General features: G+C 35.7%; 1 long non-coding RNA gene across 3 annotated transcripts in view; it reads left to right on the top strand.

Moving 5' to 3' along the window:
• The window catches only part of LOC114487895 (uncharacterized), a 98,398-nt gene extending 86,745 nt beyond the window's left edge, over positions 1-11,653 (top strand). For 2 of the 3 annotated variants that reach the window (XR_008619486.1, XR_008619487.1), the window contains one exon: positions 4,760-4,841. This is a non-coding gene — a long non-coding RNA (uncharacterized lncRNA). Of the gene's footprint in view, positions 1-4,759; positions 4,842-11,598 lie in introns of those variants that run through there. The other variant, XR_008619488.1, reaches the window with a different exon arrangement.
• The last annotated feature ends 596 nt before the right edge of the window (positions 11,654-12,249 follow it).

The raw sequence follows: 12,249 nt of genomic DNA, 5'->3' as shown, positions 1-12,249 counted from the left end.
TGGAACATTACTCAGCCATAAAAAGAAACAAAATTGAGTTATTTGTAGTGAGGTGGATGGACCTAGAGTCTGTCATACAGAGTGAAGTAAGTCAGAAAGAAAAAAACAAATACCATATGCTAACACATATATTTGGAATCTAAAAAAAAAATGGTTCTGAAGAACCTAGGGGCAGGACAGGAATAAAGACACAGACGACGTAGAGAATAGACTTGAGGACACGGGGAGGGAGAAGGTAAGCTGGGACGAAGTGAGAGAGTGGCATGGACTACTACCAAATGTAAAATAGATAGCTAGTGGGAAACAGCTGCATAGCGCAGGGAGATCAGTTCTCTGCTTTGTGACCACCTAGAGGGGTGGGATAGAGAGGGTGGGAGGGAGACGCAGGAGTGAAGAGATATGGAGATATATGTATATGTATAGCTGATTCACTTTGTTGTAAAGCAGAAACTAACACACTATTGTAAAGCAATTATACTCTAATAAAGATGTTAAAAAAAGGTATATGGGGAGATAATAAATTTAAGAACAATGGAATAGGACAGGTATGATATTGTAAATGGAGTTGATGTTTTGGTCTATTTTCCAGTTATTTTCTGCTAGTATATAAAAATACAATTTAGGTTTTGTTTTCAGCAAATCTTGTATCATAGGAACTTGCTAAATTTACTGACTGTTTCTCATAGTTGTTTGGTAGAGGCCATGGAGCTTTCAACATAAGCATTATTCATCTGCAAATGGAAGTAGTTTAACTTTCGCCTTTTCCATATTTATACATTATCTTTTTCATGATTTTCTTTTTAATGGCTAGAACTCCAGTAGAATGTTGAATTGTAGTGGTAAGAGTAGGCATCCTTGCTTGTTCCCAATCTTAGGAAGAAAATATTTGATATTTCATTCTTAAATATGATGATAAATGTAGATTTTTTTTAGAGTGTTCTTTATTAGACAGAAGAAGTTCCATTTTATTCCTAGATTGCTGAGAGCTTATTTCATGTGTGGATTGTTGACTTTTATCAAATGTTATTTATACATCTGGCTAAAAAGATCATATTTTTCTCCTTTGTTATGATTGTGAATTATATTGATTGATTTTAAAATATCAAGTTTGCATTATTAGGATCAAGATACAGTACGCTTATAGATTTCTGAAATTAATTTGCTAATATTTGTTAAGCATTTTTACATTAATGATCATGAGAAATATTGTCTATGATTTTCTTTTTTAATAATATTTTTGTCAGATTTTAATATTGAGTTTATGCAGGTTTTACAATACAAGTTAGTTATTTTCTGAAAGGGTGGTGTAAGATTCATATTCTTTCTTACTGAAGTGTTTGAGATAATTGACCAATGAAGCCATTTAGAACTGAATTTGTGTGTGCACATGTGTGTCTTTAATAGATACAAGTTTAGTCAGGTTTTCTGTTTCATTTTTAGTCAATTTTGGTAAATTGCATTTTCCAAAGTATTTGTCCATTTCATCTTAGATGTCAAGTTTATTTGCTTAAAGTTGTTAGTAATAATCTCAATCTTTTAACTTGTATAGGATTGTAGTAATACTCCCTCTTTTATTTCTATAATTTTCGTTCTCTGTCTTCATCAGTTTAGTTAAGTTTTTGTCAATTTTGATGAGTTTTTTCAAAGCATCGAATCTTGGCTTTCCTCTGTTACTTGGTTGTGTTCCATTTATTGATTTATGCTCCTATCAGTATTATTTATTTCCTTTTACTTACACTGAAATTACTATGCTCATTTTTTTTCTAATTTCTTAGGGTAGAATATTAGCTCATTGTTTAGACTGTTTACATTTCTAATATTAGCATTTAAATCTATAAATTTATCACCATTCATTGCATTATTTGCATCACACATAGTTTATTATATTTTCTTTATAATTATCTTCAAAATATTTTCTAATTTCCCTTGTGCTTTCTTTTTGATGGATTGTTTAGAAATATTTTGTTTAATTTCCAAACATTTGGGGTTTCCCAGATGTGTTATTTTTATTGATTTCAAATTACATTGTTCTCAAAGTACATGACTACATTCCTTTTACATATATTGAGACTTGTTTTATGGTCAGGCATATGTTCTATCTTGGTGAACATACCTTGTGCACCTATGTAAGGCATCATGTTCTTTAGGTTTTAATTAGTTCTTGGAGGTTGATAGTACTGTTCCGGTCATCAAAACAGTATGGTACTGGTACAAAAACAGACATATAGATCAGTGGAAGAGGATAGAGAGCCCAGAAGTAAACCCACACACTTATGGTTAATTAACCTATGACAAAGGAGGCAAGAAAATACAGTGGCAAAAAGTCTCTTCAATAAGTGGTGCTGGGAAAACTGGACAGCTACATATAAAGGAATGAAATTAGAAGACTCCCTAACACCATATACAAAAATAAACTCAAAATGGATTAAAGACCTAAATGTAAGACCAGCTACTCTAAAGCTCCTAGAGGAAAACATAGGCAGAATATTCTTTGACATAAATCACAGCAATATTTTTTGGATCCGTATCCTAAAGTATTCATTCAATAATTTTTTTCTAGTTGTTCTATCAACTGCTGAGAGTGGAGTATTAAAATCTTATATTGTAATAGAATTATTTATTTCTCGCTATAATTCCATCAGTGTTTGCTTTAGGTATTTCCAGCCTCTGTTATTTTGGGATATAGATATTTGTGATTGTTACAGTATTCTGATAAATTAATCTTTTTAATTATGAAGTGATTTTCTTTATCTCTGTTTTAATTTTGTCTTGGTTTTGTCTCTGTTATAACTCTTTTCCTACTTTATGGATTGTTAATATAGCCTCTCTAGCCTTCTCAAGCTTACTTTGTTAAATTATAAATTGTGAAATAAATTACTCCAATATCTAGTAGCTTAAAACAATAAACATTTATCATCTCAAGCGGCTTAGCTGAGTGATTCTGCTTCAAGAATCTGCTTCATGAAGTTGCAGCAAAGCTGTTGTCCAAGGCTGCAGTCATCTCAAGACTCCGCTTGGGCTGAAAAAATCCACTTCTAAACCCACTCAAGTGGTTGTCGGTTGGTCTCAGTTCTGCATGACCTATTGAACTGAGGGCCTCAGTCTCTCATCATGTGGGCTTTCTGTAGTTTGTCTGAGTGTCCTCAAGGTATGGCAGGTAGCTGTCTTCCACAGAGCACGTTGATGAGAGAGAGAGAGAGAGAGACTGACTGAGATATTGAGAAAGAACCCACAGTGGAAGCCACAGATTTTTATAAGCTCATCATAGAAGCTCTCATGCCATATTATATTTATCAGAAACAAGTCAGCAATTCTAGCCCACTCTCAAGGGGAGAAGATTACACAGGGCATGAATACGAGGAGGCAGGGATCTTTGGCAACCATCTTAGAGACAACCAACCACATTGTTCTTATAGTTATCTTTTTAATGTCTATTTACCTACACCCTACCTGTGTCTTTTAATTTAAAGTGGCTACCTGTGTCTTTTAATTTAAAGTGATTCTCCTGTAGACAGTGTAAAGTGGAGTCTTGTATTTTTATCCAGTCTAAAAGTCTTTTACTGGAATATTTATATATTAACATTCAATGTAATTATTGATCTGGTTATTGACAATTATTGCTAATTAAGTCTACTAGTTTGCTGTTTTCTGTTTGCATCATCTTTTGTTATTGTTCCCTTTTCCTTCCTGCTTTTGAATTATTTGAATATTTTTAGACTCTAATGTATCATTGGATTTTTAGCTTTACTTCTTTACATTATTTTTTAGTGATTGTTCTAGGGATTGGCATATATATCTTTAATATTTCACATTCTACCTAGTGTTAATATAGTAACAATTTGACATAAAATGTAGAAACCTTGCAATCACTTAGGTCTATTCACTACTCCCTTTCTCTTCTATATACTATACTTGTCATTATATATGCACAAAATTCCAACAAAACAACGTTATAATTTTGCTTTACATAGTCATAAGTAAATTAAATAATTTAAAAGGGAAATAGTCTTCCATTTTTACCCAATTATTTACTTCTTCAAATGCTCTTCATTTCTTTTTGAAGATCCAGATTTCCATCTGGTATTATTTCCTTTCAGCCCAAAGAATTTCTTTTAGTATTTCTAGCAGTACAGGTTTGCTGGGGACAAATTCCTACCATTTTCCTTTATATGAAATTGTTTTTATTTCACTGTCTTCTGGTCTCCATGGTTTCTGATGAGTAGTCTGTGTTACTTCAAATCAGTTTCCCTGTATGTAATGTTTCATTTCTCTCTGGCTCTTTTGAAGGTTTTCTCTTGATGTGTGGTTTTCAACATTTTGACTATGGTATGTGGTGGTGATGTACCTAGGTGTGAGTAACCCAAAAGAATCAAGTGAAAAGTCACAGAAATTGAAAGCAGATGTCAGCTACTGGGGAGCAATATTAAGTTGGCTTCCACAGCGACCCAACTTAATGGGCTTGTTGAGAAAATCTACCACCCAATACATTGGGCAAGTGGGATCTGAATCTGCAGGGTAGGAAATGCGATTTCCAATGTATTTGTACTTTATCATTTCTAAGTGAAGTTACTCTCAGTATGAAATATGTAAAAGAGAAGCATAATCTAAAGAGGCTTGGACCTTGGATCTCACTCCAGCTCTAATATCCATCAATGTAGACAAGCCACATTCCCTCACTGGGGCTGCCAATTTCTATGCATAAATCTGGGGGCTTCCAGTAGGTAACTACTAAGTGCTTTTTTTCTTTCTGTGTTTCTAGAACTGTTTAAGTCTGCAAAAGCTCAAAAGGAGAAAACGACTGGGTATATTTTGCCAACATCTCTTCTAAACCCACATTGCTGCATTGTGCTCCTTTAGCTGATGAAGGAAAGTAGAGATGTTCATCTTCAAACCAAATATAAAATTAAGTCATCTGTTCACTGAACTCCTTAACCATGTTACTCTTGAAATTAAAGGGTCTGTCATATCCAGCCTCCCCAGATGAATTTGTGGGGTTTTTTTTTTTTTCTTCGTGGAGTACAATCTGTCCCTATGTCTTATTTTTTTTAAATGGTTAAAGATGTGCTCCTTGTGTAAACAAACTCTTGTAGCCATAGTAACAGGAAACAAAGTGGCCCAGGCAGTGATGAGCATGGGCCAAGAGATCTTTTTAATCTGAAAGAATCTATGCTTTTGCTCTTTTGGTTAAGTTTAATTTCTGTAGAAATTTTTGATTCTTTTAGATAAAAATATAGACTGGTAGACCTATGATTGTTATTACAAGTTTAAACTTATTTAAAATCAGATGAATTAAAAAGTTTAAGGTTGCCTCAGAGATCAATTCCCCTAGTTTGCTAAGGTAACTATAGCCCATGCTAAAATGAGTGCACCAAGGAAAGGAGATAGAAAAGTATTTAATGATGGCTTGCTAAGTGCCAGCCCTTTATATGTGCTACCTAACACGTCTAATCAGACAACTGTGTAGGATAGTTACATTTATTTGCACTTTAGAGATAAAATTAAGGCTCAGAGATATTAAGTTGCTTACTCGAGGTCACATAGGACAGCTTCTAAACTGTTGTGTGTAGTTTATACGCTGTAGAGGTGGGATTCAAATCCAGATCTCTGTGACTCCCAAGTATCTTTTTTTCCCACTGGACCATGTTGCTTCCTGCTACATCATAATATAATTTTTATAGAAATAGGCTAGAACATGAGCTTTATGATTCCAAGACAAATGTTTTTCCATAGGTTGTATTGCTCTTCCTCTGACTCATCTGTCATAATTTTAGAGTGAATTTCTCCAGAGTCTAAAGATAATGGGAAAAGAGACATTGACCATGGTGAATACTTAGAGACTGTTGTGTACCTGGGATAATACTAGATGATAGATTATTGTATTTATTTCTCAAATGGACCTTTAAGTTTAGTATCATGAATGTTCTTTCATGCAGGTGCAAAACTGAGGCTTAGAAAAGTGAAATAATTTGCCAAATGACACACAGTTATTGACTGTCAGAGTCAGAACTTCAACCCAAGGGTCTGTCAAATTTAAGGGGTTATTTCAGTGCCTGTGCACCTGTTTGTGTTATAATTTACTTAAAGAAAATGCACCAAACTTAAGTTTACAGTTAGATGAGTTTTGACAAATACATATTCACCCAGGGAACTACCATGCCAATGAAGATGTAGAATACTTCTCTTATTCCAGAATGTTCCATCATTCCCATTTGCAGTCAAAACCCAATCTCAGCCTCAAGAAACAACTGACATAATATGTTTCTACAGATTGATGCCTGTTCTAGAATTTCATATAAATGAAATTAGGCAATACACACACTTTTAAGACTGACTACTCAAGATGATGTTCAACAAAGTGTCAGAGATTTATCCATGTTGCTGTGGGTATCAGTAGTTCACATCTTTTTATTGCTGGTTACTATTCCATTATATGAATATACTGAAATTTGTTTTTACATTCTCCTGTTGATAGAAACATTTAGCTATTAAAAATACAGCTACTGTAAACATTTAAAAGATGTTTTGGACATATGCGTTTGTTACTTTTGGAAATATATCTAGGAGTGGAATTGGTCAGTTATGTGTTAGCGTATATTTAATTTCATAAGAGGCTGCAAGTTTCTGAAGTGGTTTTATCACTTAAGCCTTCCATCAGCAATGTAAGAGAGTTTAACTTGTTCTACCAACTTACCAGCATTTTCATTTTAATCATTTTATCAGGTCTGAAGTAGTGTCTTGAGGGACACACAAATTTTTCATTTCCCTCAAGACTAATGATGTTGAGCAGCTTTTCTTGTACCTTTTGGCTACTTATATGTGTTCTTTTGTTAAGTTTCTGTTTAATTATTTTGCCCATTTTTATGAGATTATTTGTATTTTAATTTTTTTATATGAAGGCGTTGTTTATATATTTTGGATACAAGTTCTTTGTCAGATATATATATTGTGAATATTTTCTCCAACTTTGCCTTTTTTCTTAAAGAAGTCTTTTTTAAAATTTATTTATTTATTTATTTATTTATTTATTTATTTATTTATTTCTTTGCCTTTTTTCTTAAAGAAGTCTTTTTTAAAATTTATTTATTTATTTATTTATTTATTTATTTATTTATTTATTTATTTATTTTTGGCTGCTTTGGGTCTTTGTTGCTGAGCACGGGCTTTCTCTAGTTGCAGCAAGCAGGGGCTACTCTTCGTTGTGGTGCGCGGGCTTCTCATTGCGGTGGCTTCTTTTGTGGAGCACAGGCTCTAGGCGTGCGGGCTTCAGTAGTTGCAGCACATGGGCTCAGTAGTTGTGGCACAGTAGCTTAGGTGCTCTGCGGCATGTGGGATCTTCCCGGACCAGGGCTCAAACCCGTGTCCCCTGCATTGGCAGACAGATTCTTAACCACTGCACCACCAGAGAAATCCCTTAAAGGAGTCCTTTGATGAACAAAAGTCTTTCATTTTGATAAAATCCAGTTTATATTTCACATTTATGATTAGTGCTTTTTGTGTCCTATCTTTGAGATCCTTGCCCATGCCACTTTTGCTACAATATTCTATTGTTTCTTTCCAGAAGTTTTATGATTGTAGCTTTACACTTAGAAAAATAATCCATCTTGAATCATTTTATGTTCTGGGTAGAGTTGTTCTAGCATTATATTTTTAGATGACATTTCTCACTAAATTGTATTTATATTTTCTCAGAAATTAATTAACTTCATCAGCTTTTTTTCTACTTTCTACTTCATGACTTTCTATTCTATTCCATTGATCTAGTCTTTAACCTCACCTTCTAGGACCTTTGAATTTCCATATAAATGTAAAATTAATGCCTAATTTTTACCAAAAAATTCTCCAAATTTAATTAGAATTGTTCAATATCTAGATCTAATGGGAACAAATGACATCTTAACAGTATTGAGTTTTCCAGTCCACAAGCATGGTATGCATCTTAATTTACTATTTGCTCAATTTACTTCCTAATTCAATTTCTCTCAAAAATAATTTAAAATTTTCATTGTAGAAGTATTGTACACATTTTGTTAAAAAATTTTATAAGTGTTTTATGTTTTTGATATCAAGTAAATATTTAAAATTTTCAATAGTTTATTGCTAGGATATAGAAATACAATTGACTTTTGTGTATTGCCCTTTTAGCCTGAAACCTTGCTGAAGTCACTTATTAACTCTTGTAGTTTTTGTTTCAGTACATTTTTTATGGCTTTTTATGTACACAAGCATGTTGTATAACCCCCCAAAGCAGAATGGAAGGACAGTTTTCTACTTCTATTCCAAATTGTGTGTTTTATATCATTTTCTTACCTTATTGTAGTGCCATTACTTCTTCAATTATATTTTCTCCCTCTTCCTGCTCTCCTGTAACTCCATCTACATTGTTCATGTTAGATTATATCATATTGTCCTAAAAGTCATGGAGCCTCTGTTCATGTACTTCATGTTTTGAAAGATTTTGTTTTCCACCTGCCTTGAAACATCCAGTTTCAATTGCATCCATTCTACCAGACTGGATGGCTATAGCAGAGGAATGAGCAAATTCCACTGACTGCAAAAATGTGGCAAAGCTTATCCTTGGTGGAGTCCCAAATGGGACTCCTTGCACTAGAAAAACAGAATCCCTGAAGCCATCTAAGGTGAGACTTCCCTCAGCTTTAGCTCTTCCACCCTTCAGTTCTGATCTAGACATTTTGCCCAGATTCAAGTATGGCCCTTTCATCTCTCAACTCTGTAACCCGTCTTGTTTCCGGAGGGTCTTGCAGGGTCTCCAGGTAAACCCATATGCTAGACATTGGGACTAGGAGGTTTACAAATTTTACATAACTTCATTCTCACAATCATTCTGTGAGATACTAGGAGGTTTACATATTTTACATAACTTCATTCTCACAATCATTCTGTGAGATAAGGAAAGCGAGACCCAGAGAGTGTAACTTGCCTGAGGTTATATAGCTAATAAGTGGCAGAATTTATGCTGCTTCCCATCTTACTATCTTCAAATTGCAGTTGATCTCCACCATCCTAGAGTCCCATTCAACCCCAAACTGCTTAATCACGGCCAGTTTACACAAGACCAGCCCAAGACTCGACCCTGATACCTCCAATCTTAGCAGCAGGACACAAGGCACCTTTTACCCCAGAGAAAGAATCATTCTTGTCTCAGCTAGATCTGACTTAGCATAGTTTTGCCTTCCTCATAATTGTTATCGATTTCCTAGAAGTGCTGAGCCAGAAGGCCATCACTCAGAGCAGGTCAAGACAATTCCTACACTGTACAGGAAGTTGTTTCAGATGACCTCTTTGGTCCTTTTAAACACATAGGTGCTTTGGTTATTCTGTGAATAAGATGACGTTCAAATGCATGCTAAAAACAAGTGGTTTTGCTGGTCAGGAAAGGGAGAGCTTGGCATGTGCTGCCTTGTCAGGTAGATGGACAGGTGTGAATACTTGTAGTTTCAAGTATACGTTGTAATGTAGTGGGATGGAAATCTGGGTGTGGTTAAAACATAATACCTTCCTCTTGGCGTTTTGCTATCCTGTGGAGTCTTACCCAAGAGAGTCCATTTCTCTAAGCCTCAGTTCCCCCATTAGCACAGAGAAGGGGTTTAACTGATGAGTTCCAATATTTCTTATAGTTCTACATTCTAGAATTGTATTATTCTATTGTCTCTCCTCTCCTCCCTCCCTCTCCAGCTCCCTGCCTCTGTCTACTTTCCTGCCCTCTACTATGAAGCATGTTGTCAAGATGGCATCATTGATTAAAATTATCCCAAATAAGGACATTAACAGCCATATATGACTATTTAAATTTACCTAAGTAAATTTAACAGAGAAAAAATTTTGCTCTGGACCCCCAGAAACCCTCCTCGTATTTTAGTGATTATTTTATCACTCTCTCCAGAGCAATTTATGGATAAGAACATGCCCCCAAGTTTTAAACATTTATGCAACTGCACAAAAGATGGTCTGCCTTTATTGATATTAATGAGGGGTCACAAATTTAAACTGTGAGCTTCCCCCAGGTGATCCAAATGGTACTAATTGACACATTTATCTGGGAGATAACATACTGGACTTGGAAACAAACAAAAGACCAGTCTTAATTTTGCTTCTTAATGGTTGTGTTACCTTGGGTATATAACTTAATCTTCACTGACTTGCAGTTATTTTTATTTGCAAATGAGATACAACATTCCCTTCGTCCTATGTCTACAGTGAACATGAAGAGAGATGCTTGAGGGAGGACAAACTGGACCTCTGATCCAGTGCTGGTTCAGTGTAGGCATCAGATGTTTATGAATGTGACTCCAGGCAAAGTTGTGAGATTTCTGTCTCCTTCATGGTTCAGTCTGTCTGTGTGTTATTCCCTACAACACCTCACACTCACAAACATACACCATAGCACAACTAATGTGCAGAAGAAGCTCAGACCTCAATGTTGGATTGGAGATGCCGGCGTCTGCCTTCTCACTTAAACTCCATTCATTCTCACAACACAATTGCCTAGACTTTAGCTGGTGTAGTCCCTCCTTTGCCATTAAGTTACTCTCCCTTCGCAGCTTTTGAGTAGCTAACTTATCCTTTTCCTTGGCCACTTCATCAAATTTACCTGTTCTGTGGACTCCCAAGTCCTAGCCACACATATTCACCATCTCAGAAAGTAGTTTAGCAAATGAATAGTTGCTAACGAGATTCTCACAGTTGTAGTTGATTATAACCTATTTTATTATGCCTAGAAGCAGCTGTTTTTCCACTGGGGCTGTCTGTTCCTCATACAAACACACTACACCCTCCTCTTACAGTAGCATTAAAAGTAGTACAAGGAATTAAAATCCATATAGCTCTCACAGACATACTGCTGTTCATATTTTATGTGAGCATTGACTCACTTCATTGCCCCCCCCACCTTGATTTAACTGGCTTCTACTTCTTTTTTGTCCCAGTTAAACCCCTCACTGTTCCAACCCTAGGTCCACTTAATGTTGAGGGTAGGAATTCTGTCTGTTTATTTGTGTATCTCCAGCATCTAGTATAGATCCTAACGCACAGGATAATGTTGAAATAAAGAGAGACATATAGAGGGGTTGGAGGGAGAAACATGAGAAAAGAGACAAAGATAGAAAAGAATTAATAAATGCTTGAGTTGCAAAATGACTGGCTCAGAGCCATAGAGCTAGTATGTGAAAGAGCCAAAATAGATTCCAGTCATTTGGTTCTAAACTTCTTAATAGGAGCCTGAGTTCCGATATATTTTCCTCTAGGTTTAGGGAATTTTTATAAGAAGGTTTAGAACCTAAAAGAATCTTCTACTGGATAGAGTCTGTTCAGCTCAATAGACAAACATTGAACATGCCCTTGTTCCAGACACTGTGCTTCGCTCTGGGAATACAGAGAGAGCACACATGTTGCCCAAGCCCTCTGGGAAGTTGCTAGTATTGAAGGTCATGCAAACCTACACACATTTTCAATATAATGCAAAAAAGATATTGTAGGTATGTCTGATATGAAGTTAGCACCACACAGGATGTTTAATCTATCATAAGGAGACCATGTCTGGAAGGGATGTTTAAGTGGTGTCGTCACCTCGTTATTTTGCAGATGAGGACACTGAAGAGCAGAGGCTCTGAAGAGCTTGCCTAACATTATACATCTACTAGGAGGTAAGAATTAGAATTTGAACTAAGGAAGGCTGATCAAAAGTTTATATATTAACCAGTATACTAACCAGCAAGAAACAGAGTTGGTGAATTTCGTCTGCTAGCTTCAGATGGTCCTAGGCTAGGCAGGTAGTTAGTAGCATGCTTGAACGAACAACCCAGTGTCTTTGCTCTAGCCCAGGGAAACCATTCAGAATGTCAATAGAAATGTATTTCTTTGAAACTCTCTGGTGTCTGCAGATCCAGTGGGCTGCTATTCTTTGTGTCAGACACACCTGAAGATATGTCATAACCCCCTTCCCTCATATCTCCAGGGTTACTTAAAATAGGCCAGTGTCCAATATTTCTCTAAGGTCCAAAGAGCCAGGCAGATAGAGCTGGGAGAGCAGCACGACCTGCAGCCCTCTTCCCATTCCTGAGGGCTATGGTCTGCTCCTGTCTTCTTGCCTCATACCATGCTTTAAGAAACTGTTTACCCTTGGTCAGTTTCCACGTCAACCACTTCTCCCACAGTACTATCTTTTTATCATAGGAATTGCTAAAAGAATAAAAATATATGGAAAATAATTAGGAGTTTTTATTGCATGCTTTC

Source organism: Physeter macrocephalus, chromosome 15, assembly GCF_002837175.3.
Source record: "Physeter macrocephalus isolate SW-GA chromosome 15, ASM283717v5, whole genome shotgun sequence".
Lineage (NCBI taxonomy): Eukaryota > Metazoa > Chordata > Mammalia > Artiodactyla > Physeteridae > Physeter > Physeter macrocephalus.
The sequence above is the reverse complement of the archived record's forward strand: the minus strand, read 5'-3'. Positions and strand labels throughout refer to the sequence as shown.